The sequence below is a fragment of the Aedes albopictus genome, chromosome 3, assembly GCF_035046485.1.
Source record: "Aedes albopictus strain Foshan chromosome 3, AalbF5, whole genome shotgun sequence".
Classification (NCBI taxonomy): domain Eukaryota; kingdom Metazoa; phylum Arthropoda; class Insecta; order Diptera; family Culicidae; genus Aedes; species Aedes albopictus.
The window spans coordinates 9,067,930-9,095,822 of NC_085138.1; the positions used below are offsets into that span (position 1 = coordinate 9,067,930).

Consider the following 27,893-nt stretch of genomic DNA (forward strand, 5'->3'; position numbering starts at 1 on the left):
ATTCCACCAAGAATACACCGAAGTATTCTACTAGGAATTCTTCCAGGAATTTTATAAGGAGTTCGTATAAGTATTTCACCAGGGCCGAAGAGGCGAATGAATTTTTATTTAAAGCCTCTATAATAAAAAAAAAAAAAAAAAATTCACCAGGGATTCCACCTGGAATTCCTACCGGAATTTCACTAGGGATTCCCCCAAAACTATTACCAGTTCCATAAGTTCTGTAGAAATTTCTCAAGATTTTTTTTTGAAGATTGTTTTTCCTATAACTGAATGAAGAAAATTCTGGTTGATTTCCTGAAGGAGTTCTAGGTGGAATTCTTGGAAGAATTTCTAAAGAAATTTCTGCTGAAATTTCTGGAGAAAATTCTGCTGGAATTTCGGAAGGCATTTCTAGGTGAATTCCTATTGGAATTCCAGGTGAAATTCCAAGTGGAATTTCTGGTGAAATTCCTAGAGGATTTCCTTGTAGATGTTCTGGAATTTCGTGGAGGACTTCCTAATGAAATTCCTGAAGAAACTCCGGTTGGAATTCCTGGAGGAGCTCCTTGTGGAAAATCCTGGAGGAAATCATGGAACCATTCCTAGAGAAGCTTCTCCTAGAGAAACGGGTGAATTTCCTGGAGGATCTCCTAGTGGAATTTTTGGAGGAACTCCTGGTATAATTATTGGCGGATTTTTTGGTAAAATTCTTGGAGGGATTCCTTGTGGAATTCCATGTGGAATTCCTAATGGATTTTCTGGTGAAATTCTGAAAATATGAATGGTAAAATTCCCTGGAGGAATTCCTATAGGGAATCCTGGAGGAAATTCTGGAGGAATTACTGAGAAACTTTGGTTGGTTTCATGGACAAAATCTTGAAGAAATGTATGGAGGTATTTCTAGTGCATTCAAGAAAAACTCCTGAAGAAATTTCTAAGGTATTTCTGGTAGAAATCCTAGAGGAAATTCAGGTGGACATCCTGGTGCAATTAAAAATGGAAATCCTTGGAAAAAAAAATAGTGGAGCTCGTTGAGGAACTCTTGGTAGAAGTTCTGGAAAATCTCCTAGCGGAATTACTGATGGAATTAATGATGGAATTTATGGTGTAATTCCTGGTGAAAATCTGAGTGAAATTCGTGGAGGAATTCCAGGTTAAATACCAAGTGAAAATCCTGGTAAAATTCATGGTGAAATTCTGGTGGTATTCCTAGAGGGATTCCTGATGGAATTTCTAGAGCATTCCTTGGTGGAGTTCCCGGAGGAGTTCCTTGTGGAATTCTTCGAGGATATCCTGAATAAATTTCCGGTGAAATTCATGGAGAATCTTCTGCTGGTGCAATTCTAAAACAAAATTTCAGGTGGAGTTCCTGGAAGAGTTTTAGGTGGATATACTGGTGGAATCCATGAGGCAACTCCTGGTAGAATTCCTGGTATAACTTCACATGGATTTACTGAGGGAGATGCTGGTTTAATTATTCGAGAAATTGGTTATTTAAGTCCTGGTGGAACACGTTGTTGAATTACTTGTGAAATTCGTGACGGAATTTCTGGAAGAGTTCATGGTGAAAGTCCTGGAGGAATTTTTGGATAAATTAATGAAGGAAATCCCGGTGAAATCTGTGGAGGAATTCCTCAAGGAATTTCTCGTAGAATTTCTAAAGGAATTATCGGTAGAAATCCTGGAAGAATTCGTAGTAGAATACCTGGAGGAATTCCTAAGGGAGTTCCTGGTGAAAATCCTGATGAAATTCCTGGAGAAATTCCGGGTATAATTCCTGGAGGAAATCCTGGTAAAATTCCTAAAGGAATTCTGGGTGCAATTGCAGGTGGAAATCCTGGTAGAATTTCTTGAGGAATCCCATGTGAAATACCTGGTGAAATTCTCGAAGGAATTCCTGGTAGAATTCCTGGAGAAATTCGTAGTAGAATGCCTGAAAAAATCCTAGTGGGATTCCCAAAGGATTTCCGAAGGAATTACAAAAGGAACTTCTGCTGGAAGAACTCTTGGCGGAATATCTAGTAGAATTTCTTAATGAATCGTGGGGGAACTCCTGATTGAATTCCTGGAAAAAACCTCCTGATGAGAATCCTGGAAGAATTTGGGGTGGAATTATTAGGAGCATTCCTAGAGGTATTCCCATAGAAATTTCACCAAATGAAACAGGTGGATTTCCTGCCGGAACTTTTGGTATCATTATTGAAGAAAATTTCTTATGCAATTCCTGCTGGAATTCCCAGAGGAATTTCTAGAGGAATTTCTATTGAAAATCCTGGTAGAATTCATAGAGTTACTCCTGAGAGAATTCTTAGAGTAGCTTTTTCTAGAATTATCGGAAGAATTCATGGTGGAATTCTTAGTAGAATTTTAGGTCAAATCCCAGGTGAAATTCATGGAGGAAATTCCTGTGGAATTTCTGGAGGAATTCTTAGTGAAATTCCTAGTAGATCTCCTTAAAGAATTTCTAGTGGATATCGCGGATGACTTCCAGATGAAATTTCTCGAGAAACTCCAGGTGGCATAACTGAAGACACTACTGACTGACAATTTTGGAAATTCCTGATGGAGTACTTGGAGGAATTCCTAGAGGCATTCCCAGAGAAACTTCACCAAGAGAAACTAGTGGATTTTCTGGTACAGTTATTGTAGAAGTTTCTTATGCAGTTCCTGGTGGAATTCGTTGTGGAATTCCTGGAGGAATTTCTAGAAGAATTCCTGGTGAAACCCCTGGTGGTAGGAATTCCTGCAGTTTTAATTCCCTTAAGAAATTCTTAGAAGAAATTATCAAAGAATCTTTGGAGAAATTGTAGGATAAATTGTCCGGGGAACTTCTGCTGGAAAATTTTTTGGAGGAATCCATGGAGAATCGTTGAAGAATTTCATAAAGAAATGTTTGGAGAAATTACTGTAAGAATCCATGAAAGAATCGTTGCAGGAATTCTAGGAAGAATGTTTGGAGGAGTCATTGGAGAATTTCTGATAGAAAGCTTTAGATGGTTTGTAGGGACCCTCTCAGGAATTCGTGGAGTAATCCTTGGAGAAATTAATACAAGAATCCTTTCATAAATTACTGAAAGATTCCTTAGAGGAATTCCTATACCAACACTTGGGGGAATTGCTAGAGGAATCATTGAAACAAATTCCTTAGAGAGATGCCGGGAAGACTTATTGGAAAAAAAAATCTGATTAAATCTCCGGGAAAATCTTTTGAATCTGGAATGTTTTCTTGAGGAACGCCTAAAAAATGTTTCGGATAGGTTTCTGGAGAATTCTTGGGCGAATTCGTGGAGGAGCACTTGGAGGAATCTATGGAGAAATTCCCGGAAGAATCGTGGCTAGAATGCTTGATAGTTTTTCTGTAGGAATTTTGATGAATCGTTGAGGAAATTTCTTGATGAATTTGAAAAACTGTTATCATTCTGCAGAGCAAAAGTTTCTAAAATCAGATTCTTTCTCAAATCATTAGTTCTAAGCTCCAACTTTGCACTTTTAAGAATAGCGTGTGTTCCGGAATTATTTTTTTTTTTTACCGAAACTCTATCACTTGAACCCTCATTCTCTACCACAATTATTTAATTTCCCCCGAAACTACGTGACTCCCTTCGGTGACTTCAAGATTCCTTCTGTAATTTTACCCCTCCCACTCTATTTTCTCGGAATCATCAGTTTATGCCGCTTCCCGTCCCATCAAAACCTCTATTTTTCGTTGATAATAATCAACCTGCACCTAGAATCACTAGTCCACTTCCCTAATCATCATGAAGAGCCTCTCAGGATCACGGTAATCACACCAAATCATTCAACATGAACCTACAGCAGCGTCGTTCTTGTCATTCATACGCGCCACGCTGTTGCTATTGGACGACGGACAAAGTGTGCTGTGCGCGCGGTTGCACGATGCAAAACAAGACGCCAGCTCCAATGACACAGTGGGGTTAAATGAGCTTTCATCTGTGGCAGATACTGAGGCAAATTATTGATACGAAATAGGGTGTTCAAATCGAAATTGTAAGAAAACGATAAGAGTTAGGAGTTTGACGTTAAAGAACGAATTGTTAAGCAAGTCAAGGCGCACAAGTTTCTCTAAGAGAAAAATTTAATTTACCACGCATTTTTCAAAGTTAATAAGCAAAAACTTGTCAAAAATAGCTAACTTTTAACTTTTTTGCCCTACAAAACTTACTAAATTACAAAAACCAACAGGTTCAAAGACGTTATTAGATAGAAAATTTAATTATCTTTCCAATGCAATCAAAAGAACTTTGATAAGTTGAACCATTTTGAAGTTACAGCCAGTTTAAGGCAAGCATAGTCAAAAACATTAAAAGTTCAATAACTCCGAAACGGTTGAGATTTGACCATATGCGTAGAACAATTTTTTTCACCTATTATGGTCCTCTATCACCCCCCGAAGGATTAGCATTAAGGAAAGGAACACCCTGTATATACACTGTGCTGTGAGTGGAAGTTGGAAGGGAGGGAAACGACTTTTTTCAATTCGTTTCTGGTTCTAGCGATGGCTATGAACATATGAATATACATGAGCTGTATATGTAGAGAAGAGAGAGTGAGAGAAAGTGGATAGAAAGATACAAAGTAGGATGAAAAGGACGGGCCAGGGATTGAACCCATGACCTTCTGCATACGAATCAGAAGCGGTAGCCACTAGACCACCAAGCCCGTTCAACGATCAATTCTGACTATACATGTCAATGGTTGCTCCTCCGTGATTGATCTGAACTGGTACCAGTTGCACTGAGATCCAACTGAATAAGGGGCTGGGACATTCCACTTATTCTCAAAGTGCAATTTTAGCAGCTCATGCATATTTGATCAATAACGGCGCCGGCCAAGTCCTTATAGTCAGCTGGGAAGGGAAAGGAATGTTAGAGTGTACTGGTTGTTGCTACTAGAGACCGAGAGCACACTGCGTCCCCACAATGCAGCACGGACTGGGGTATTTGTTAGACGGAAAGGATGGGAGATCTGGGAGTCACCGTTGGGTCGGTGATGCGATCCATGGATAGGGTTATTTATAGTATTCGTGATAGATTGTGTGGTGAATAAGGTGAATGAGGTCAAGCGGCACAGCACGCTTTGGTTGCATAACTTATAGGCGTTATATACACTGTGCTGTGAGTGGAAGTTGGAAGGGAGGGAAACGACTTTTTTTTTCAATTCGTTTCTGGTTCTAGCGATGGCTATGAACATATGAATATACACTCCCGTTCAAAAGTTTGGGGTCACCCCCTCAAAAACATGTCATTTTTTTAGGCCCATATCTCCGCCAATTTGCGTTCGATTTCAAAACCCTAGGTTTCATTCAAAAGATAATAAATCAAAGAAACTTTGAACATGATTTAAAAGAAACTTTTTCAAAAAAATTTGTATGTAAACTTAACCCAAAGTTGCCAAATTTTCTAAAAAATGAATATAAACTTACGGCAGTGTCGCTGGAAGTTGGGTCGACCAAATTTTAAGATGAGAGCGGTAATATAACCCATTTTCTATTAGCTTTCAACTACTTTTTACAGAACTTAGCTAAAAAATCTCGAGAAAAAGCTATTAAGTAAATTAATCCTTGATGTCATCGACCAAAAGTTTGGGGTCACCCCTCAATATGATGTATCGGCCAAAAGTTTGGGGTCACTTTCGTAAAACATGGAAAAGTGATTTGGTGATATCTTCGTCATCTATAGTTCAATTTTAATTATTTTTGGCTCATATCAAAGATAATTAACTAAATTTACGTTAGATGTCTTCAACTTAACTTATTTAACGATTTTTGTATATAAAAATGTTATGTAAAGTTAGCACATTTTACCACGCTTTAAAAAATGAGGCAACTTTACGTTAAGTTTTAGTATGTAAATTTCAACAAATATGTGTGGTTCAATGTCTATACAGTAAGTATCATTCATTTTGTTTCAAATAAGCCAAGAAGAATTAAAATTGAATGAAAGATGACAAAGATATAAACAAATCACTTTTCCATGTTTTACGATAGTGACCCCAAACTTTTGGCCGATACAGCATTTTGAGGGGTGACCCCAAACTTTTGGTCGATGACATCAAGGATTAATTTACTTAATAACTTTTTTTCTAGATTTTTTAGCTAAGTTCTGTAAAAAGCAGTTGAAAGCTTATAGAAAATGGGTCATATTACCGCTCTCATCTTAAAATTTGGTCGACCCAACTTCCAGCGACACTGCCGTAAGTTTATATTCATTTTTTAGAAAATTTGGCAACTTTGGGTTAAGTTTACATTCAAATTTTTTTGAAAAAGTTTCTTTTAAATCATGTTCAAAGTTTCTTTGACTTATTATCTTTTGAATGAAACCTAGGGTTTTGAAATCGGACGCAAATTGGCGGAGATATGGGCCTAAAAAAATGACATGTTTTTGAGGGGGTGACCCCAAACTTTTGAACGGGAGTGTACATGAGTTGTATATGTAGAGAAGAGAGAGCGAGAGAAAGTGGATAGAAAGATACAAAGTAGGATGAAAAGGACGGGCCAGGGATTGAACCCATGACCATCTGCATACGAATCAGAAGCGGTAGCCACTAGACCACCAAGCCCGTCAGCTTTCAGTCTTGGGAGAAATAACTCAAAAACGGATTCATACATTTCCAGCCGACGTTATGGTCACAATTTTGGTCCCTTTCTCAAGGAACATCCGTGAACAATGATTAGCGTTCATAATGTGTTTCTAATTGCTTTGTGTACGTTACTATGCTACGTTTTCTCGTGACATAGGCCAGCAAGTTATATTTTGTGTATAACCTCCACAACCTACCGGCTATTATAAAGTTATGAAAAACACCTTAAAACCCCTTCAAATCTCCCTAAATCCTCTTGAAACTCTGAAATCCCCTGGAAACTCCCTGAAATCTCTTGAAATTCCGCGAAATTATCTGGAATCCCTGTGAAACCCACTCAAACCCATTCAAACTTCCTTCAACCACTTGAAGTCCGCTGTAACGCTTTGAAACGGTCCAGGAACCCTTTTGAAAACTCTTTGTAAGCCCTGGAATACCCTGAAATCCCCACAGGTCTCACGAAACCCTATCAAATCACCCTGTAATCTCTAACAAAACTCCATGAAACCTTTTTAAAATCAAAGTAAAACCTCCCTATGCTCCCCTAAACTACCCTGAAGCCCTCCAAGTCATTTATTACGTCACGCTGGGAACAGCTCGAGTCAAAACTTACTATAATGCTAAAGGAGATTTAAACTCCTCCGAAACTCTGCTGAAAACGCCATTCCCCAAATCCACCTTACCGCCTGAAAATTACTTCTGCGCCTCCCCTAAAACCTGTCTTGCACTTCCGCTTCAGCCCTTTATCCCGTTCGGCACGGATCACAAAAGGTGAGTACAGTCAGGTTTTTTTACGCGGGAGATACGTACCGCGTAAAAAAACCAGTTCAAAATTCAAAAAACCGCGTACAAAAAGTCTCACCATTTCTCGACGAATCATGCAAAAATAAGACGATGATTTTTTTTTGTATGGATTTATCATTTACGCGGACGCGTGAATCAAAACCGCGTAAAAAGTCCTAACTGTATCTCCAATTTGTTGTGGTAACTCTCTTTTACTATGTAAGCAAAAGTTGGTTAGCACACATGTACAAGTAAAATCAATGACTCGATACTTGAAGCATAATACATAACATAAAACAACGGCGAAATAGATCAAAATATTACGCAGAGCTGTTAATGTCCAACAGTACAATTGTGGTGGGTTGTTGCGATAAGGTTATAGTCATATTTCGCCTTTCCCACACACTGAAATATCCTTACTTTCTGAAATCCTACCTCAACTCCCTTCCTCCAAACTCTCCAAACATACCCCTGAAACCCTCGTGGAACCTCCTTGATCACCTATATAACCTCATGATCCCGCTCTAGGCACCCTATAGATCAACTGAAACATCTCAAAATCTCTTTGCCACATTTTTTCTTTAACCGTTATGTGTCCGACAAACTTTTTGCTTTTTTCTACACCGTGCTTTTTAAATGGGCGCTGGGTACCCGGGTACCCTGTCGGCCATATAAGGGTTAAAAATCCGCTGAGAGTTTCTGATACCTTGGAATTCTACAGAAGTAATAAACCGATTCCATTCCATTTAAGTAATGATTCAATTTTTTTCACCCTCGACTCATCACTTAAATGAAGGATTGGCTGTAATTAAGTTCGCTCGAGAACTTTTTCTTTGGTTTTTATTTTAACTTACGCGAATTCTACACTTGCTCGAGAACTCTATGTTGGACGTTAGAGGCTTCTCCTAGATGTTTTGAAGAAATTTTGGATCAAATAGCGAATACTGGAAGGCCCTGAAAGACTTTTTGTGAATATTTCTAGAACAAATCCCTAAGAGATCTTTTGCAGGATCTTCTCTGAAAGTTTTTAGATTTTCTGGAATTTCTAGATACACCGCAGTTGGAAGCTCTATTTAGTGTAAAAGCCCTGACTGAATTCCTGAATTCTGGCAAAACCCTCAAATAATCATAGATTTGAGTTAAAAACTTGTGTAACGTCTGCCAAAATAGCATGACGAAGGCCATTTAGCAAAACTGCTGAGATTTCAAGACAAACTATTGCTGAAGTTTCTGAATGATTAGCCCAAAGAATTATTTGCGGAATATCAGCAGAGATTTTTCGGAGAATTATTAAAATGGTTTTTACTCTATCAGTTTCCCGAAGAATTCGTGGCAATATTTCAGTTCATGAAAAAAATATTGATGGAATTCCTAATGATAATAAAACAAATTGCCTGAGAAATCTCAAAGGGAAGTATTTAAGAGCTCCCCATAGATTTTTGAAATCAAAATTTCAAATATAAAGTCAAAAGCTCCACGAATAGTATAGCATCAGCAAATCTTCTGTAAACTTCTGTTACAAAAAAAAAAGTCATCGGAAACCCTATAAATGTACAAAACACATCACGAACTACCAACACATAATAAATAACATAAATTGTGCCCAGATAATTCCGCGAATAAAATGGCCCCCAGACTAACTTAAAAGTAATGTCACCAGACTAACTCAAAGCTAATAACGCCAGCAAATCCTGTTAAAGGGGTATGATCTAACACCATTTAACAACGGCAAAAGAACTGCCATCAACCAAGCACCAAGCACATATCTAATCAACTCTAAGTTTATCTAACCTAAACCAGATGGATCAACAAAGAAACAATACACTAATATCAAGCAAATGAAACGATCACATAAACGTGGGTTTCTTAGTTGGGCGCCAATATAACGAATGTACATTGGAACCGTATAAATGCATAACGCCCCACGTTGGGCGCCATTGTTACAAAAAAACGTTGGAACCCTATAAATGCTATTTTTCTTTTTCACTTCGGGTCTTACGTTTGGGAACTTAAAATGGAACGAATAAAATGGGAAAATAAAATGGAACGTTACAAATGCATAAAAAAACATAACATAAATTGTACCCTGTTATCTAAAATGGATAACGAAGTCCAATCCCAGGATGAAGAGGTTTCATTATTGTTCTTGGTCCATCAGTCAATGTTGAAATCGTATTTCTTCTGGCGGATTGCCTTTTGTTCTCAGCGTTTATTGCTTACATAGCTTGAGTTTGGTCTAGGAATCCTAAAGTAAAGTGACCAGATGATCAGTACTCCAACGCGGGACATTAATTTGGAAAAATGCATATTGCATAGTAAGGTGAAATCATGATCCTTTTTTTTGTTAACGAATACGTAGCGATTTTATTTTTGTTCGTAGAATACGAAGCACTCATTTCTTCTACCCAGCATATCTTTCTGCGTTGTGAGCTTCGCAGAAGTGGGACAAACTCATAAACATTTTTCTACAGTCTTCAAAAAAAACCTGATAATTAAATCTAGCTGTCAAAAGTGGTTTTAATATTTCAACTCTCAATTGCTTTCAAAATTAAAATTAAGGTGGTTCAAACTTCGTACACAACTGAAACAAAAATCGTTTAGGGATAACTCAGAGAGGAAGATAACAAGTGGTAGTCAAAATACGCGTTAAGAATAGGCATTAAAGGGCGGAATCAAAAGGTACAAAAAAAAGAAAGAAAAAAATGTCATGTTTATTAGAAAAATCACCAGTGTCTTGTGCCCTAGTGAACTTCATAAACTACAATAGTTACTGTAGAGAGGCTTCGTTCGAAGATACCTGAGAGTAGATTCGTAAGGAGTCGCATTTTTCTTGGCCTAACGCCCCAACTGGAACGAAGCCTGCTTCCCAGCTCTTCAGTGTTCTACGAGCACTTCGACAGTAATTAACTCAAAGCTTCCTACACCAATAACCATTTAGCAAGTGTATATTGTCACACAATGTTACTGCACGAAGATTCTGTATGCCCAAGGATGCCCAGGAAATTTCCATTGCGGAAAGTTCCTGAACTGACCGGGAATAATTGATCTCGTCAATTTTTTCAAGCTTGGGTGTCTGTTCTCTGTGGCTGGACCTTTTATATGTAATCTGTAACTTACACTGGAACTGAGTCAGTAGTGTGCGGTAGTTCGGCAACAGCAAAGTTTCGCGCGCTCGCTTTGCTAGATTTTTGCGATTTTTTTTTCTTCTCTGTGGGGCACCGACGACGGGACGCCAAGCAGTCAGTAGTGTGCGGTAGTTCGGCAGCAGCAAAGTTTCGCGCGCTCGCTTTGCTAGATTTTTGCGATTTTTTTTTTCTTCTCTGTGGGGCACCGACGACGGGACGCCAAGCAGTCAGTAGTGTGCGGTAGTTCGGCAGCAGCAAAGTTTCGAGCGCTCGCTTTGGAGTGTGGTTCGTCGTGGTGATGCCAGCCGGTGGTAAAATTCCGATTATTTTCTCACTTCGGCGGCCGCGTCGTCGTCGTCGGTTAATTCTGTGCGCGTTGTTCCCCTGCAGGCCGGAGCAGTCCAGTGCTGTTCGTCGTGATGATGCCAGTCAATGGCAAAATGCTGCGCTGAGTTGAAGCACATTATCGCTGGACCCGGGAGTAGACGTTTATCGGTGAGTTCGTTCCATATTAATTAATAAACTAATTTTGTAAATTACATAAAATTAAACAAAATATAATTAAAAATCTCTTTTTTTTACATTTCACCCAACAAATATTGGCAGGTTCGTCACTTCAAGTGTCGACTTTAGTTCCCAAACCCCATTTTGTTACATATTAGATATTCTTTTTCTTTCTTTATACATTTATAAAATAATTTGAATGGTTCGTCATCCTCGGTGTCGACATGTGTAATATTTGTAGTCAAAATGGAAACAGGTATTTCTTCTAATACAGGTTGCATGAATCATATCACTTACCAAAGTGAACCCAAATCATGTAACTTTTCCCTACTAACAAAAACTCCTTCCCGTGACAGTCGTGGAGAAGATGAGGTGATCTCGGTCTCTAGTAGCAACGCACGTCACACTAACAATCCTTCCCTTCCTCGATGACCGTAAGGACGTGGCCGGCGCCGTTATTGACTTAATAAAGTCGGGAATTCTCGAAGTTGCACATTGAGAACGGTAGCTACTCCCAAGCTCCGTTTGTTGGTTCCTTGTGCAATGTCGATTGTTCTGGTCAATCACGGAGTAGCAACTACGAATTGTACGGTCATCTATGCTCATGCTCATGCTCATGCAACTGAAACAAAAATCGTTTATTACAGCATTTTTGTCTGACAAGCATGACGTGAACTCTACAATTTTTTGAGGTTATTATTACGCTCAAAGTGCCTGAAAATGTTTACCAATCTAGGCTTCTGCTTGTCCAATTTTGTCATGTGCGTACTATTTCCTTAAGTAGCTCGGATGCTTCTCTGTCAACATTGATTGGATGAATTTGATTAACAGCGTACTCGTTTGAACCGCCTGCCAGTCAATGGAGGTTTTGATATTCACCCATTTGAAAAAAAAAATAACACGGTCAAGATAAATTTCCGATAAAAGTTTACTATACTGGGCTTGGAAAGATGTTAACTTCGGGCAACGATTTTTCTCCAGATTTTTCATCTGACTGTGCGCAGTGCGTACTTACTTAGTAATAAAAGTAGTTTTTTACCCTGAAGTTTGAACTTGAAACAGTTTCGTCTACTACTTTTGTAATTGTACTCTTGTCACTCTCTATTTTCTCCACCGAACTGTAAAATGATGCTGCCTGACTGTGCATAAAAATCAACCAAATATTCGATTTTTTTTTCTTCAAAAATAAAAATAAAATGCTGGGGCATGATAAAAATAGCTTTCAACAGTTCAAACTTTACTGTAGCCCAGAATCTTCATGTACTTCCTCGCAAAAATCTTTCAGTTTTTGAACTCTGATGTTGAAAGTTCCGTTAATATGTTTGATGTGATTTGTGCTTTGTACAAAATCGGTTTGACTATTTTGGCTTTGAAATTACTACAATATTTTGAATACTTGTTGATTTTCTTTCAAACGCGGGACATTTTTACTATTTGAGACGAACGCGGGACATTTCGCGGGACATTTGGTCAAAATGCGGGACTGTCCCGCGAAGCGCGGGACGTCTGGTCGTCACTTTACCTAAAGGAGGCATCCTGATTCGGGCTAAAGTACAACACCGTCTACATTTTGATGTATGTGCTAGGGGACGGTTTTCTTGTCTTGAGCTTGATTGTTGCCAGAAATGACTTGAGCACTACAAATATACATGCTACTTAAAGTTTGAGGACAGATGTACAAGCCCGAGTGTAACATATGATACAAAATGATAAGACCAAATGCAAACATGCAATGTAATTTTGAAAAAATATATATATTAAACTATCAATATCTTTAACAGTTATCGTTGAAAACATATTACAAAATTTCAAATTAGGTACAAGATAGGGTATGTGACCATTTGAGCAGGAGGACCTCTTTTGGGCACTTGCTGCTGTAACTCAGTCAATTTCAAACCGATTGACTTGAATTTTTTAAATTGAAACCTGGCTAGATACTGTACGTATCTAATCGTGTCCCGAAAATAAATTCAATCAGATCAAAATTGGCTGAGTTATAGTAGCAAGTCCCCCTGCCTAAATGGTCCCAGACCATATTTCAATTTTCCAAGTAAAATTCGTATTTTACGTGGATGGGTTTTGCTTTTTTTACAGACAGGCAACTGAGTTACCTGAATATTCGAACCTCAGCGCACCATTCAGAACAAATAACAACAAACCCAATCACTGCCGAAACATATTTGTTCAACTGTCGTGTGAGCGCACCCAGATGCGTCCAACGACAGATCTCCATCATGATTGCACTCATGCACAGCGACTACATGGTGTACTTGCAGAAGGGGCATCATTCCGACTGACACGAGTTTGCGGAAATGCCATAGCCCCAGGCTGTTTATTCAACGCGTTCCTGAACATTGCAAGCGTTCAAGACTACTATTAGCTACTGTGCAAGTGAGCAACGACGAGTTTGTTTATTTTAGCCAAGATTAAGCTCAATCAAAGTGAACGACGACGCACAGGGCTTGAGGTGATTTTATAAAAACGGACACTAATTGATCTAGTTTGTAATCCACCGTGAACGCGAAGCACTTACGCAAAACTTGTTAACAACAATATCGGACTGTGCCTTCGGTCGGCGGTTATCAAACGACAGGAACCGATTATCTCGTTGGTGGTCGCGTTCTAGTTGAGGTGGTGAATTGAAGAACGAACTAGGTACTGTTAGAAAATTAACTCTTAATCGAGTGACCCCGATAATTGTCGATTGGTTCTTGGAAATTAGCAGCTTGTAATCGGTATGCTAAATGCGCGCAATACAGGATTCGATACGATATAACTTATATACTGCTGCTTTACTGTTACTTGTTGTCAGATTACACAACGGTACACGTCCCGTGAAGCACACAAATTGACCGGATTTCGTAATTGGAAAGTAAAAATTTGTTTTGTTTATAAAAGTTTACCGTACATCGATATCTTCACCTGAGTAAGTAAATTAAGTTTTCTCGTAACGCCGTCCCAACTGTGACAAGCCCTGCTTCTCAGCTTTGTGGTATATAAGCACTTCCACATTCTTTGCCAATGACCGATTTTGCATCTGTATATCGTGACAGGCAAGTTCAGGAAGTCAAAAATCTGTCCATTACGAAAGGCATCGAACCCATCACTCTCAGCATGACCTTGATTAATACTCGCGTATTTAAGACTTTGTCTACATGTACCCTTAATGAACTATCATAATTAGCGATAGAATGAATAAAATAAAAAAGGTCCATGTTCTACCCACAGTTCAAGGCCAGATAGTCCTATATGGTTTTCTGAACCGATTCCGCGACGGAGAAGCGCCAGCGAGAGTATAACGAATGATGGGAGGAAGCCCGGAAAATCGTGTCACTTCCATTACGGCGAATAACCGCATCGTGATCGTTTCATTAATGTTTGACTAAATGTTTGAATGGGCACAATGACAGCCGCCAATAACTGCGTGCGGGGAGCAAAAAAAATGAATAAACGACTCGCACACAAACAAACGGCCATATTTCATTGCATTGATGATGGTCGTCGGCAGCAATGGTTCATAATAATAATAAATAAAAACGCTGAATTGAGAGGGCAGTAATTCAATCCCTTTTTGTCGAGCGCCACCTGCGGAGACAACGCGAGCAGTGGCGGCAGTTGTCGATCGATTGCAGCAGCGGCTACCAATAGCCGAGTGCAGAGTTGACGCTCCTCTCCAGTCATCATCAGCGTTCGTCTCCATGATCCCCCATGAGGGATGCTTGGAGCAATATACATCGTTGATTCTCAACATGCACAAGAACTCTACGTTAATAAATCAATAATGATGCTTTTCACATCCTTCCGATCATCAGGATAGGGAAGGAATGTTAGTTAGTTCGGCAACTGTCGCTACTCAAGATCAAGAAATTTTCATCACCTCCACACCCTAGCAACATTGTATAGTCAAATAGACTAGAAGAGGTTATTTGAGCCATCATAAAACCAAAATAAAAGATATAAGGTTTTATGACGGTTCTCAAAACCTCTACAAGAATAATTGGTCATCAGATTGTTACTAGGGAGATGTCTCTGGAAAAAGTATATGTTTGATGAGAACTGCGAAATGTTTGTAACAGGAGTTTTGTATTTTCATGTGAAAATGTTCAAGTAGAATTTATTTTTGGCTAATGAATCTCAAAAGGTACACATTACCCCAGACACCCCCAACACCCAATCGCGGGCTCACAGTCCAAGTCGAGCAGCGATCGACTCTGATGGGTATCTCTTTTTTGTATCCTACTCTGTCATGTTCTTGTTCCAGTTGCAATTATGGGCTGTCATACCCCCCTTCTATCGTTCGGCGTTTTGTCCCATTTGGAAGCGTTCGTCGATGGATGACGCTGCCGCAAACGCGACAACGACATATTCGCTCGAATAAGGTTGCACTAAGTCTGTTTTTGGTGCGGTGATTTATTATAGGTTTTGTTTTCCCAATCAATTACCTACTGCAATAATGAAGGCTGCTGTTATAAGCGTTATTCTAAGGCAAGGTGTTGCCGCCCCGTTCGGGTTATCTGATGATCATCACTGATGTCAAATGCTGAGCATTTATATTGTGGCAGGAATCGGCTGCTTGCTTGTTGCTACTACCGCTTGTCACAAGTATGTTCTCTTTTGTTGGATTTTCTAGGCGTTTGGGACGGACGACAGATAAAGAGTTTCCTGACATTCAAGGTCATATGGCGTTTGCTATTCTCTCAACTCATCAATCAATATTCTACACGATTGAAAAAGATACATTGTACTACAGTAATATCCACTTCATAGTAGGCTATCTGTTTCAATCGATTTGCGATTTTTATTAGAGAAATCGACATTTTTTTAGTTTGTTCTAGGCGTCTGACAACTGTAAGTTTAAGTAATTCACACTAAAACTATTGCTCTCTTGTTTGGTTTCGTAATACTTCAGGATTTCCTCGACATAATCTCAAATCCCTTGAGAGATTCCTTGCTGTTGTGAAATATAGGTGCGAATGATGAGGATGAGCATGAGCATGATTGAATATAGGTGCGCATGATGTAGAAAAAGTAATTCCAGCTTTTAGCTTTTACCGAAAACTATCATTAACTATCAAAAGTTGGAGATGTAAACGTTCAGCATTTGCTATTAGAAAAAGGCACGGATACCGTGTACAGCCGGTGGCTGTACAGACTGAACGCAACTTGATACTAGACAACGAGCAAACGGAGCAAACACCAGTGGAAACGGAGAAGAAACTATTCTCGGGAGAAGTTTCATATCCTATAGCATAGGGCACAAATTTTCCAAAAGAAGGAGAACGTGCCTCTGGAGCCGACCTGATAGGGCGATTATGAATTTGTCGCAATATCGAAAATCTTTGGATATTTTTATTGTGGCGAATGCTCGCGGAATATCATCTACGCTACTCTTGGAGCATCAGAGTGCAATACTGATAACTTAGCAACATTCACTTGGTGATCTAGGTCATCCAAACTTAAATTTAAGACTTCATAGTATTTTGAAGTATTAGTATTAGTGTATCTTAGCACATTTTCATTGCAGCTAATGTTCGCCGAATATAATTTACGCAATTATAATAGCAAGAGCCTGCGATTGCAATTATAACAACTTTGCTATATTCTCTTGGTAATCTAAGTCATCCAAACTGTTCTGGAACTAAGACGTTCCAAGTCCGCATGCTCTACTCTTCTTTCTCTTTACTCTATCAGTAAAATTCTTTCACGGTTCTGTTGTAGGTACTCTAAGACTTGTGCCAAGAATTTTCTCCAAGATCCCCTCCAAGAATGTCTCCAGGAATGCCTCCGAAAATTCCTCCAGGATCCACCGTGAAATTTTTCAAAAATCCCTCAGAAATTATTCCTGGCATTACTCCAAAAAATCCTTCGAGAATTCTTTAAAAGTTCCTCCAGGAATGCCTTTAAAAAAATATTTAGGAAATCCTCAAAAAAATACTTCAAGAATTACATCAGAGATAAGAATTACTCCATGAATTTATCTCGAGATTGTTCCGAGAATTTCTTCAGAGATTTTTTCGGATATTTTTCAAGTCAATCCTCCACAAATGCCACCACAAACTCCTCCTGGAATTCCTCCAAGAATTCCTCCAGGAATTCCGCCATGAATTGCTCCAGGAAGTCCTCCAAGACTCTTTGCCAAGAAATTCTCCAAGCATTTCTCAAGGAATGCCTCCAAGAATCCCTCTCTCTAGTATGTTCTCCAGAATTCCTCGAAAAATTTTTTAAGAAACCTGAGCGAAATCCTCCAGAAATTCTTCCCAAATTTACTCCAGGGATTCCTCCGAGATTTCTTTTAGGCATTTGTCCAGAAATTTCTCCAGGAATTTGTCAAGAAATTTTCGTTAAGAAATTCTTCGAAGAATACTTCCAGGAGTTTCCCCAGGAATTTTCAAAGACTTTTTAAGAATACCTCCAGAAATTTGTCCATGTATGCTTCAGGAAACCGTTAAGAAATACTTCTGGTGTTACTCTAAGAAATCATCCGAGATTTCCTGAAAATTCTCCCAGATGAATTTGTGGAAGAATTTCTGATGGAATCCCTGTAGGATTTCCTAGCGGAATTCCGGGATGAATCCCTGCAGGAATTTATGGAGAAATTCCTGGATAAATTTCAGGAGGATGGCCTGGATGAATTCTTGGTTGAATCCTGGAGGGATCTCTGTAGGCATCCTGAGGGGGAATCCCTTGGACAATTCCTGGAGGAGTTCCACAAGGAATCCCCGGAGGAATTTCAGGAGGAATCCCTGTGAGGAATTCCTGGAAGAACCCCTGAAATACTTCTGGTGTTACTCTAAGAAATCATCCGAGATTTCCTGAAAATTCTCCAAAAATTTATAAGGAATTTACTCCAAAATTTCCTCCCGAAAATACTTCAGGAACTCCTTATGGAATTACTACGGGAATTCCTGGAATTCCTTTATAAATTCCTTTGGGAATTATTCCATGAAATCCTCCAGAAATTGCCCCAGAAATTACTCCGGAAATTCCTTCAGGAAGTCCTCCAAGAATTCCTCCAGAAATTTCTCTTACAATATCTTCAGGAATTCCACCAAAAATTCCTCAAGGAATTTCTGCAAGAATTCATCCAGGAATGCATCACTAGAATAAATAAAACAGCTGCTATGAATTGAACAGATAGCGCAACCAAAGCCTTGTGTGTTTGGCGTAACTCGACTGCTGTCACTGTGTTACAGCCCAAATACGGTGGCTCTTTCGTTTTGATGCGGTGAGTAGCGGAAAAGTTGGTTTCAATGATTGATTCCACCAAGATGTTCCCAAGTAATTTCTCCAAGAATGCAACCAGGAATTCCTTCAGGGCATCCGCCTAGAATTCCTCCAAGAATCCCTTCAAGAATTCTTCCAAAAATTCCTACAAAATTTTTTACAAGAATTTCGTCAAGGTTCCCTCTAAGACTTCTGCCAAGAATTACTTCAAGAATCCTTTCAGGAATTTTGCCAGAAGAACGTCCAGGGATTCTATTTTTTTTTTTCAAAAAAATTCCTTCGAAAATTTATTTAAAAAATCTTCCAGAATTTCCTCCAACATTCTTCAGAAAACCTCCAGAAATTTCTCAAGAAAATACTCGTCAGACAACTCTAGCGATTCCTCCAAGAATTCCTTTAGGGGTTTCTGCAGGACCTGCTCCGAGACTTTTTCCAAGAATTCCTCCAAGAATTTTTCAAGTAATTACTCCAAGAATTCTGGGAAGAATCCCTCCTGTGGGCTTCGTGGCCGAGTGGTTAGCGGCGTCAGTCGTTTAGGTTTCTCGTAAGCCTCGGAGTGTTGGTTCGATTCCCGCTCCAGTCGGGGAAAACTTTTCGTCAAACGGAAAATACTCCACTGGGCCACTGGGTGTTATATGTGTTGTCCGTTGTCTAATGTTAGGTAATGTTCAGTGTGTAGTGGCCGCAAGGTCGAAGACGGTGTAATTGTCTTTCTTTTGTCTTTTTAAACCCCACCAGGAAGTTCTCCAAGAATTCATCCAAAATTTTCTCAAAAATTCCTCCAAGATTTTTTCCTAGAATTTCTCCAGATATTCCTCCAAGACTTCTGCTGAGAATTCCTCCAAGAATCCGTCCAGGAATTTCTTCAGATTTGTTCCAAGTATTCCTACAGGAACACTAATAAGAAATTCTCCAAGACCTTCTCCCATACTTCTGTAAAAAAATCCTCCAAGAATCCCTCCAGGAATACCACCAGGGATTTTTCAATAAATATCTTTAGGAATTCTTCCAGGAAATCCTTCCGAAACTCCTCCAGAAATACCTGCAGGAATCCCCCAGGAATTTCTCCAAGAATTCCTTCGGGAAAACTTCCGAGAATTCCTGCAGGAATTCCTTCAAGACATCCGCCAAGAATTGATCCAACAATCCCTTCCAGAATTCCTTTCCAAGATTTTCTCCCCTGGAATACCGCCAAGACTTCGTTCAAGAACTCTACCAAGGAATTTCCCCAGGAATTTCTGTAAGCTGTTACGGGAAGAATTTATGAAGAAATCTATGGAGAAAGTAGTTGAGGAAATCCTGAAGGAGTTCCATGAAGAATTCCAAGTGGCAGTCTTGGAGGAATTCCTTGAGGAATTTCTTGAAAAGTCCCTGAAAACAATTTTGAGTAAATTTGTGATGGAATTCCCCAAGGAATTTCTGGTTGTATCCGTGTCGGAGTTTCTGGAGGAATCCCTATAGGCATCCCTGGAGGAATTCCTAGGGGAATCACTAGAGAAGTTTTTGGAGGATTTCCTGGAGGAATCCCTGGAGGAATCCCTGGAGTAAACTTCAAAGAAATGCTTGGAGGAACCCGTGTAGGAATTCCCGGATGAATTTGTGGAGGAATCCTAGGAAGAATTTCTGATGAAATCCCTGCAGGATTTCCTAGCGGAATTCCGGGATGAATACCTGCAGGATTTCATGGAGAAATCGCTGGATAAATATCAGGAGGAAGGCCTGGATCCATTCTTGGTTGAATCCTGGAGGAATCTCTGTAAGCATCTCTGGAAGGATTTTCCGATACAGTGAAGAGAAACAAGAGTAGAGACTGTAAACTTTGAAGGTCCTAATTCCAGAATAGTTTGGAAAGCTTGGAATAACTCATGAATGTACTAAAACCATTATTGTTGTGCAGTGCACTGAGGCTCCATCAGCATTATAGACTACTTCTCAAGAATATTGTTTACAATTAAAGTATGATACTGTATGTAGATATCGAAACCCAAACTTCAAAGTGTATTGGATGCCATTTGTATTTCACGGAATGTCTAACTACCACAATATCAAGTTGCTCGTAGCATTGCGAGGTCTAATGGACATCAACGTGACTACATTTTTTGAACAGAGTTAACACAAATTATGGTAGATCCAGTAGATCTTAAGAAAATGAATTCCAGAGTAGTTTGGATGACCTCGATCACCCAAACCATGTACCATGAATTTTCTGAGGGCGCTTGGAGGCTTTACCGTAGACTATGTTCTGTGATCATTCATCTTGTATAAAATTTGGTTTAGAATGTTGGATTTGTGATACAAACTTCGGAGTACTTTGGGGGCCTTAGAATAGCTCTGGGATGAAAACTTCAACAGAACATGATGGGTAGTGATACATTGCATGTCAAGGATTGTGAAAACTATTGATGATTAGCAATACGATGAAATTTGAGCAAAAACCATGTAAAATTTACAAAAAAGGCACGTATTTTTGGCTATTAGTAAAAGGGGGGAGGTACCTTTTATTTCTTAGCACAACTAACTATTCCCCTTGACTATAAAAAAGACTCCAGGGTAAAATGTTTAAAAACAAAGAAGATATTGCATTTCTACCAGAAGAAGATCGTCCCAGGTGTTTACGGTTTACCGGTACAATAACGGCGCCGGCCTCGTCCTTGCAGTCAGGTTGGAAGAGGGAAGGAATGTTAGTAGCAACTTTTGCTACGAAGGACCGCGTTAACCGCTGCGACTCCACCAAAGGCTGCAGGAAAGAATGCTTGTTAGTCAGGAAGGTATCGTTAGGTCTGGATTCACTTTGATAAGTAGTATGACTGCAGCGAACCTTTTTTCGACACAGAACTACAAGCATCAAATCAGCCGGCGATCATCTGCGAAATCATCGTGATTGTAGGGCATAACTTCAATTTAGTGCGAAAGTTACAATGATGAGTGTGAAGACACTAGAAAATTTCACCTGACAGGCATCCCTGCTAGCGGGTGCACGCAAAACCACCAAAATCAGTACAATATTTCGAGCTAGTATGCAATCGTTATAACCCACAACCCCGGTAACACACAAAATCATGAAACGAAACCTCGCGACATGAAGATCTTCGCAACACTACATCTGAAGTCGCGCTACATCTGTCGTTCTGTCATATCGCCAATTCATACGCTCGGGTTTCATGCTTACCAATTCCATCCATTCATTCGAGTTCGGTCGGTGCTCTACAAAACCTCCGTCTTGCGGTAGATTCGTTTTGCCGGTCTCGGTTTAAGCTGTACACCCTTGTACGGGGAGGTCTCAAATATCAACAGAGAGTCCTACCCGCCCGCACCGGTGTAGATCGGAGACGCGAAGCTGTCTTTTGCTGACACCCGGCTCCGGCTCGAATGACGACGGAGTTCGGGGTTCGGGTGACTCAAGAGAGTGATGCGTAAGATGCGGTTTTCTGCGGCGGTTGGTCTACCATCCTGGCCTGCGGCGCGGGTAAACCAACGAATGACAGGGAGGAAAAAAAAAAGTCGTGAGTCGGATTGAGTTTAAGACTAATTGGACACCTAACCGGGTCGTCGCAGAGGGGCTACTTCATACGAATGAGAGGGCAGGAATGCAAAACATGCCGTAAGGTGGCGATCTTTCGTCCACGATGTCTCTGTCGGTTGGGGGCTACCACCCCATAATGAAGTCGTTAATTGGGTGATTAGAGCGAGGGGTGGTGATGGCTGGGGCGAGTGAGGAACTCTATGAAAAATGATACCAATATGACATTCCTTCACACCTGACCACGCGCAACCGGATTATGACCAAAATGCTCTATCCAATCAAAGAATCGTGTGCCAAGATATGGGCAACAATGTTTGGCCTGGTCCAACGCAGCTGGGAGTAGTTCTTGCGAAAACCAAACATATCCAAATGATGTTGCAATCTTGTGGCGGGTGGATTACTTGATTAAGCTATTGGTGCCGCGGTTACAGCGCGTTGAGTGGCTGTGTAAGCCGATAGGTACGGGAATAATTGATGAAAGAACGAAATCATTCATTTCACGAGGTTCACTGTCAGCTACAGGTGTCCAGCTCGACGCGGCGACCGCGATCGGGTCGACCCGACCCTTTAATAGTTGGGTGCATGGTGGGTCTCCCCCGGCGGCAATAACACGCAACTGAACAAATACCTCACATACTTGAAATGATTTATTTGCAATCCGTTTAGCACCAGTTGGCGCAATATCTATCTCTCTATCTCGTAGGTGCCTCCGAGCGAATGAGGCTGCTAGAATGATCCGTCTATCTGTCCGTCTGGCTCTGGCAGCGTCGAAATGAATAACTTACACCGGCGCGAGGCTTTCAAAACTTGTCCCACGGAGGAACCGAGAAATTAAAATTGCAATCCAAATATTTTCCTTGGCACTCGGAGCCGCAGCGCCGCCGCCGCCACCGCCACGGTGTTGTTGTGAGCACTGACTGGAGACTAGCGGTCCACTAAACAAATAACAGAGCGCGCAAGTACAACTTAACAAGTTCGGGCCAGATTAGTGCGACATGTTCGTTATTCACAAATTATGCAAATTCCAGCGGCAAAAGGGGTAGTCGGGCGGCCGCACTGGAGGTGAGCTGGAAACAACTGACGGAGAGGTATGGACATTGGACATTGGACAACGCGTCGCAGTGGACCAATGACTGGGCAAGTGACGAATAGTTTAGGCCTCACCTGCGGGGAATGAAGATAGGGACCTGTTGAGAAAATTCCCGCGCACTCTCATGCTTCGATGGGAGGAAATTATCTAAGCGTACTTGAGGAAGGTGCGACGATTATAACTCTGGCTATTATTCTATGGAATGCTAGTAACTAGAATACAACTCAGATCAACCTACCCTACGGGGCGGGACTAAATGTAAATTGTATGCGTATTACAGGACACAACAGCGGTTCACTTCACTTTTTTATGAACAAGTTATAGAAAGGTGAAAACATTATTATAGCGATCACATAAATGGCATAGGAATCTAGTCTAATAGTCCGGACCTTAGAGACCGAACAGCTAGGGAAGAATCAAATATTACGTCCATCGTTATCGGGTTTCCCGAACCCCCCCCCCCCTCCTCCCTCTGTCACGCAATTTTCCTATACCCAATACACGTACTGTCACACTTTTCTAGAACCTCCCCCCTTCCCCCAAATGTTGGACGTAATTTTTGAACGTTCCCCTACCGGAGAAGTGGAAGGTGAGGGTCAATTGCCTCATCCATAAAGTTGTAGTGTGAGAACATCCCAGCGATAACAATCCGGAATGCCGCCTATCATGTGCTATACCAGTAACCATCTGTCGTCTTTCACCTAAAGTAAATGAGTTCGTGGCAAGTTATCAAGCCAGTTTCGTCGAAAGTCGCCCGAAAACGGACCAAATCTTCACCGTGCGGCAAACCCTCCAAAAATGCCGAGCATACCAGGTCCCATCGCACCACCTGCTCATCTACTTTAAAACGGTGTACGACAGTATCGACCACACATAGCTATGGAAAATCATGGACGAGAACTTCTCCGGGAAGCTTACTATACTGATTCCGCTTTGAAGTCGATGAACAGGTGATGCGTTGGGACCTGGTATTCACGGCATTTCTGGAGAAGATTTGCCGTACGGTGTAGATCTGCTGGTCCGTTGTCGACCGGCCGTCGATGAAGCCAGCTTGATAACATCCCACGAACTCATTTGTTTTGGGTGACAGACGACGGAAGATAATCTGGGATAGCACTTTCTAGGCAGCATTCAAAATAGTGATCGCTCTGAAGTTCTCACATTCCAAATGAAGAGCCTTTCTTGTGAATGGGGCAGATTACCCCTTTCTTCCACTCCTGAAGTAGCTGTTCGGTTTCCCAGATCCTGACTATCAGCCGGTGCAAACAGGTGGTCAACTTTTCTGGGCTCATCTTGATGAGTTCAGCTGCGATACCATCCTTACATACATATACATTTATTTGTTCAACATCATTAAGACAATCAACAATAGTACGCCACAATACTCGGTTTGTGGCTGCCGCTCTCCATCATCGGTTGCGTCCAATGCTCGCCAAGTCACGCTCCACCTGGTCCGCCCATCGTGCTCTCTGCGCTCCACGCATTCTTGTGCCAACCGGATCAGTTGCAAGCACCAGCTTTGCAGGGTTGTTGTCCGGCATTCTTGCAACATGCCCTGCCCACCGTATCCTTCCGGCTTTGGCCACCTTCTGGATGCTGGTTCACCGTAAAATGCAGCGAGCTCGTGGTTCATCCTTCTCCGCCACACACCGTTCTCCTGCACACCGCCGAAGATCGATCTTAGCACGCGTCGCTCGAAAAATTCGAGTGCTTGTAGGTCCTCCTCGAGCATGGTCCATGTCTCGTGCCCGTAGAGGATCACCGGTCTTATTAGCGTTTTGTACATGGTGCATTTGATGCGTGGGTTAATCTTTTTCGACCGCAGTTTCTTCTGGAGCCCGTAGTAGGCCCGACTTCCGCTGATGATGCGCCTCCGAATTTCACGGCTCACGTTGTTGTCAGCCGTCAGTAAGGATCCGAGGTAGACGAATTCCTCCACCACCTCGAAAGTATCCCCGTCTATCGTAACATTACTACCCAGACGGAGCCGGTCGTGTTCGGTTCCACCTACCAGCATGTACTTTGTTTTTGAGGCATTCACCACTAGTCCGACCTTTACTGCTTCGCGTTTCAGGCGGGTGTACAGCTCTGCCACCGTTCCAAATGTTCTAGCGATAATGTCCATGTCGTCCGCAAAGCACACAAATTGACCGGATTTTGTGAAAATCGTTCCCCGGCTGTTGAGCTCGGCCCGTCGCATCACACCTTCCAGAGCGATGTTGAAGAGTAGGCATGAGAGTCCGTCACCTTGTCGCAGTCCCCGGCGAGATTCGAATGAACCGGATAGTTCACCCGAAACCCTTACGCAGTTTTGCACACCGTCCATCGTTGCTTTAATCAGTCTAGTCAGCTTCCCAGGAAAGCCGTTTTCGTCCATGATTCTCCATAGCTCTGCGCGATCGATACGCTTTGAAGTCGATGAACAGGTGATTCGATGGGACCTGGTACTCACTGCATTTCTGGAGAATTTGCCGTACGGTAAAGATCTCGTCTGTTGTCGACCGGCCGTCGATGAAACCAACCTGAACTCATTCGTTTTAGGTGACAGACGACGGAAGATGATCTGGGATAGCACTTTGTAGGCAGCATTCAAAATAGTGATCGTCCTGAAGTTCTCACATTCCAAGGTCGCCTTTCTTGTGAATGGGGCAGATTACCCCTTCCTTCCACTCCTCCGGTAGCTGTTCGGTTTCCCAGATCCTGACTATCAGCCGATGCAAACAGGTGGCCAACTTTTCTGGGCCCATCTTGATGAGTTCAGCTGCGATACCATCCTTACCAGCTGCTTTGTTGGTTTTGAGCTGGTGAATGGCATCCTTAACTTCCCTCAGTGCTGCTTCCACCTTTCGATCACCTCACGTCCGTCCGTCAAGAGGCCTCCGTCTTTATCCCTGCATATTTCGGCTCGCGGCACGAAGCCGTTGCGGGATGCGTTGAGCTTCTGATAGAACTTCCGTGTTTCTTGGGAACGGCACAGCAATTCCATTTCTTCACACTCCGCTTCTTCCAGTTGGCGCTTTTTGTCCCGAAAGAAGCGGGTCTGCTGTTTCCGCTTCTGTTTGTAACGCTCCACGTTCTGTCGGGTCCCTTGCTGCAGCATTACCACCCGCGCTGCATTCTTCTCCAAAACCGTTCTGCACTCTTCGTCGAACCATTCGTTCCGTCGATTCCGTTCCACGTACCTGATGGTGCTCTGGGGTGCGTCGTTGATGGCTGCTTTCACTGTACTCCAGCAGTCCTCTAGAGGGGCCTCATCGAGCTCGCCCTCGTCTGGCAACGCGGCCTCGAGATTCTGCGCGTATCCTGAGGCGACATCCGGTTGTTTTAGTCGCTCTAGGTTGTACCGTGGTGGTCATCGGTACCGTACATTGTTGATGATGAAAAGTTTTGGGCGCAGTTATACCATCACCAGATAGTGGTCGGAGTCGATGTTGGTGCCACGATAGGTCCTGACGTCGATAATGTCAATCAGTCGATTTGAGATTCCGTCTGCTGTGGTGATCTCCAGGTGTAACGATAGGGGAGGCTGTGTTGGGAAAAGGTGCTACGTATGACCATATTTTTGGAGACGGCGAAATCAATAAGTCGTAGGCCGTTTTCGTTCGTCTGCTGGTGGTCGCTGAACTTACCAATCGTCGGTCTGAATTCCTTTTCCTGGCCTACCTGAGCGTTCAAATCTCCTATGATGATCTTGACGTCGTGGCTTGGGCAGCGATCGTACTCGCGTTCGAGCTGCGCGTAAAATGCGTCCTTGTCATCATCAGTACTTCCGGAGTGTGGGCTGTGCATGTTTATTATGCTGAAGTTGAAGAATCGGCCCATGATCCTCAACCTGCACATTCTTTCGTCGATCGGCCACCAACCGATCACGCGCCTCTGCATATCACCCATCACTATGAAAGCTGTTCCCAGCTCGCGTGTGTTGCCGCAGCTCTGGTAGATGGTATGATTACCTCTAAACCTTCGCACCATGGATCCTGTCCAACACACCTCCTGCAGCGCTACGATGCCGAACCCGCGGTAGATCGGCAAGTATGCGGGTGCTCCCAATGAAGTTGAGAGATCGGCAGTTCCACGTACCGAGTTTCCATTCGCAAGTCCTTTTTGTTCGCTGGGGTCGTTGCTGTTGGTCTCGGTTCGTATGCTGATTTTCCATTACAATGGTTTTTTACGGCTGGCTCATAGGGCCTGGCACAAACCCTCTGCTTTCCGGAGGACCATAGTGCACAGTTGAGCTTAGAGTCCTTCCCTGGCACTCGGATGTAGATCAGCCGCCCCTAACATGGGGATCAGACGCTGTTGTGAGTCCTCCTGGAAAGCAGACGCTCAGGTTTGCCGAAGCAAACACCCCCCCCCCCCTCTTCCCTGTCAGCCTTTGACCATAGTTCCCACCGGGGTTGGTTACCCGATCCTCTTTAAGGTTGCTCGTAGTTTCCGGCCAGTACCATGAGGAGTTAGGGGTAGGAGTTGCTGGGCAGAGGCTAGTGGATCACAAAGGGATCTGTATTGCGCAGCATACCCAGCCTTTACCATGCCTGCTACCGGGATTCTTCCAGGGATTTCTCCAAACTATCCACCAGATATTTTTTTGGAGATTCCATCATAGATTCTAGGAATTTCTCCCAGAATTCCTATTAGAAACTCTTCAGTAATACGTGGATGGATTCGTCCAGAAATTATTGCTGCAATTATTTCATGATTTTCTGCTGGCATTCTTTCAGGAATTTTTGCTGGTATTTCTCCACGAATTCCGCCGGGAATTCCTTCAGGAATTATCACGGGGATTTTTGTAAGAATCCATTCAGTTATATCCCCAAGATTTTTTGCATACATTCTTCCTGATGCTGTTTTTTATCCATCAGAAGCTCCTGCTGGGATCTAAGCCTGCAGCTTAGAATTACTCCGTTGGTTCATCCAGAAATTTATCGCATGATAGTTTTACGCAATTAATTGTATTTTTTAAGGCTTCAGCTTTTTATTTTATATTTTTGTGTTTGATTGTCCCTAGTTTTCTAACTTTTCATCTTATTTACTTAATTTAAATACTGAGCTAAGGTTCGAG

The 27,893-nt window shown here is 41.8% G+C and overlaps 2 protein-coding genes across 3 annotated transcripts in view; one reads left to right on the forward strand and one right to left on the reverse strand.

The window, feature by feature from the left end:
* Positions 1–5,351, forward strand: part of LOC134284115 (uncharacterized) — a 34,877-nt gene extending 29,526 nt beyond the window's left edge. Inside the window, exon 2 of the mRNA XM_062842420.1 lies at positions 1–5,351. This exon is cut by the window's left edge and continues 25,686 nt beyond it. The gene's annotated coding sequence lies outside the window, so the exon portion shown is untranslated.
* The window catches only part of LOC109421733 (inverted formin-2), a 303,562-nt gene that overhangs the window by 197,712 nt on the left and 77,957 nt on the right, over positions 1–27,893 (reverse strand). The window lies entirely within an intron of this gene.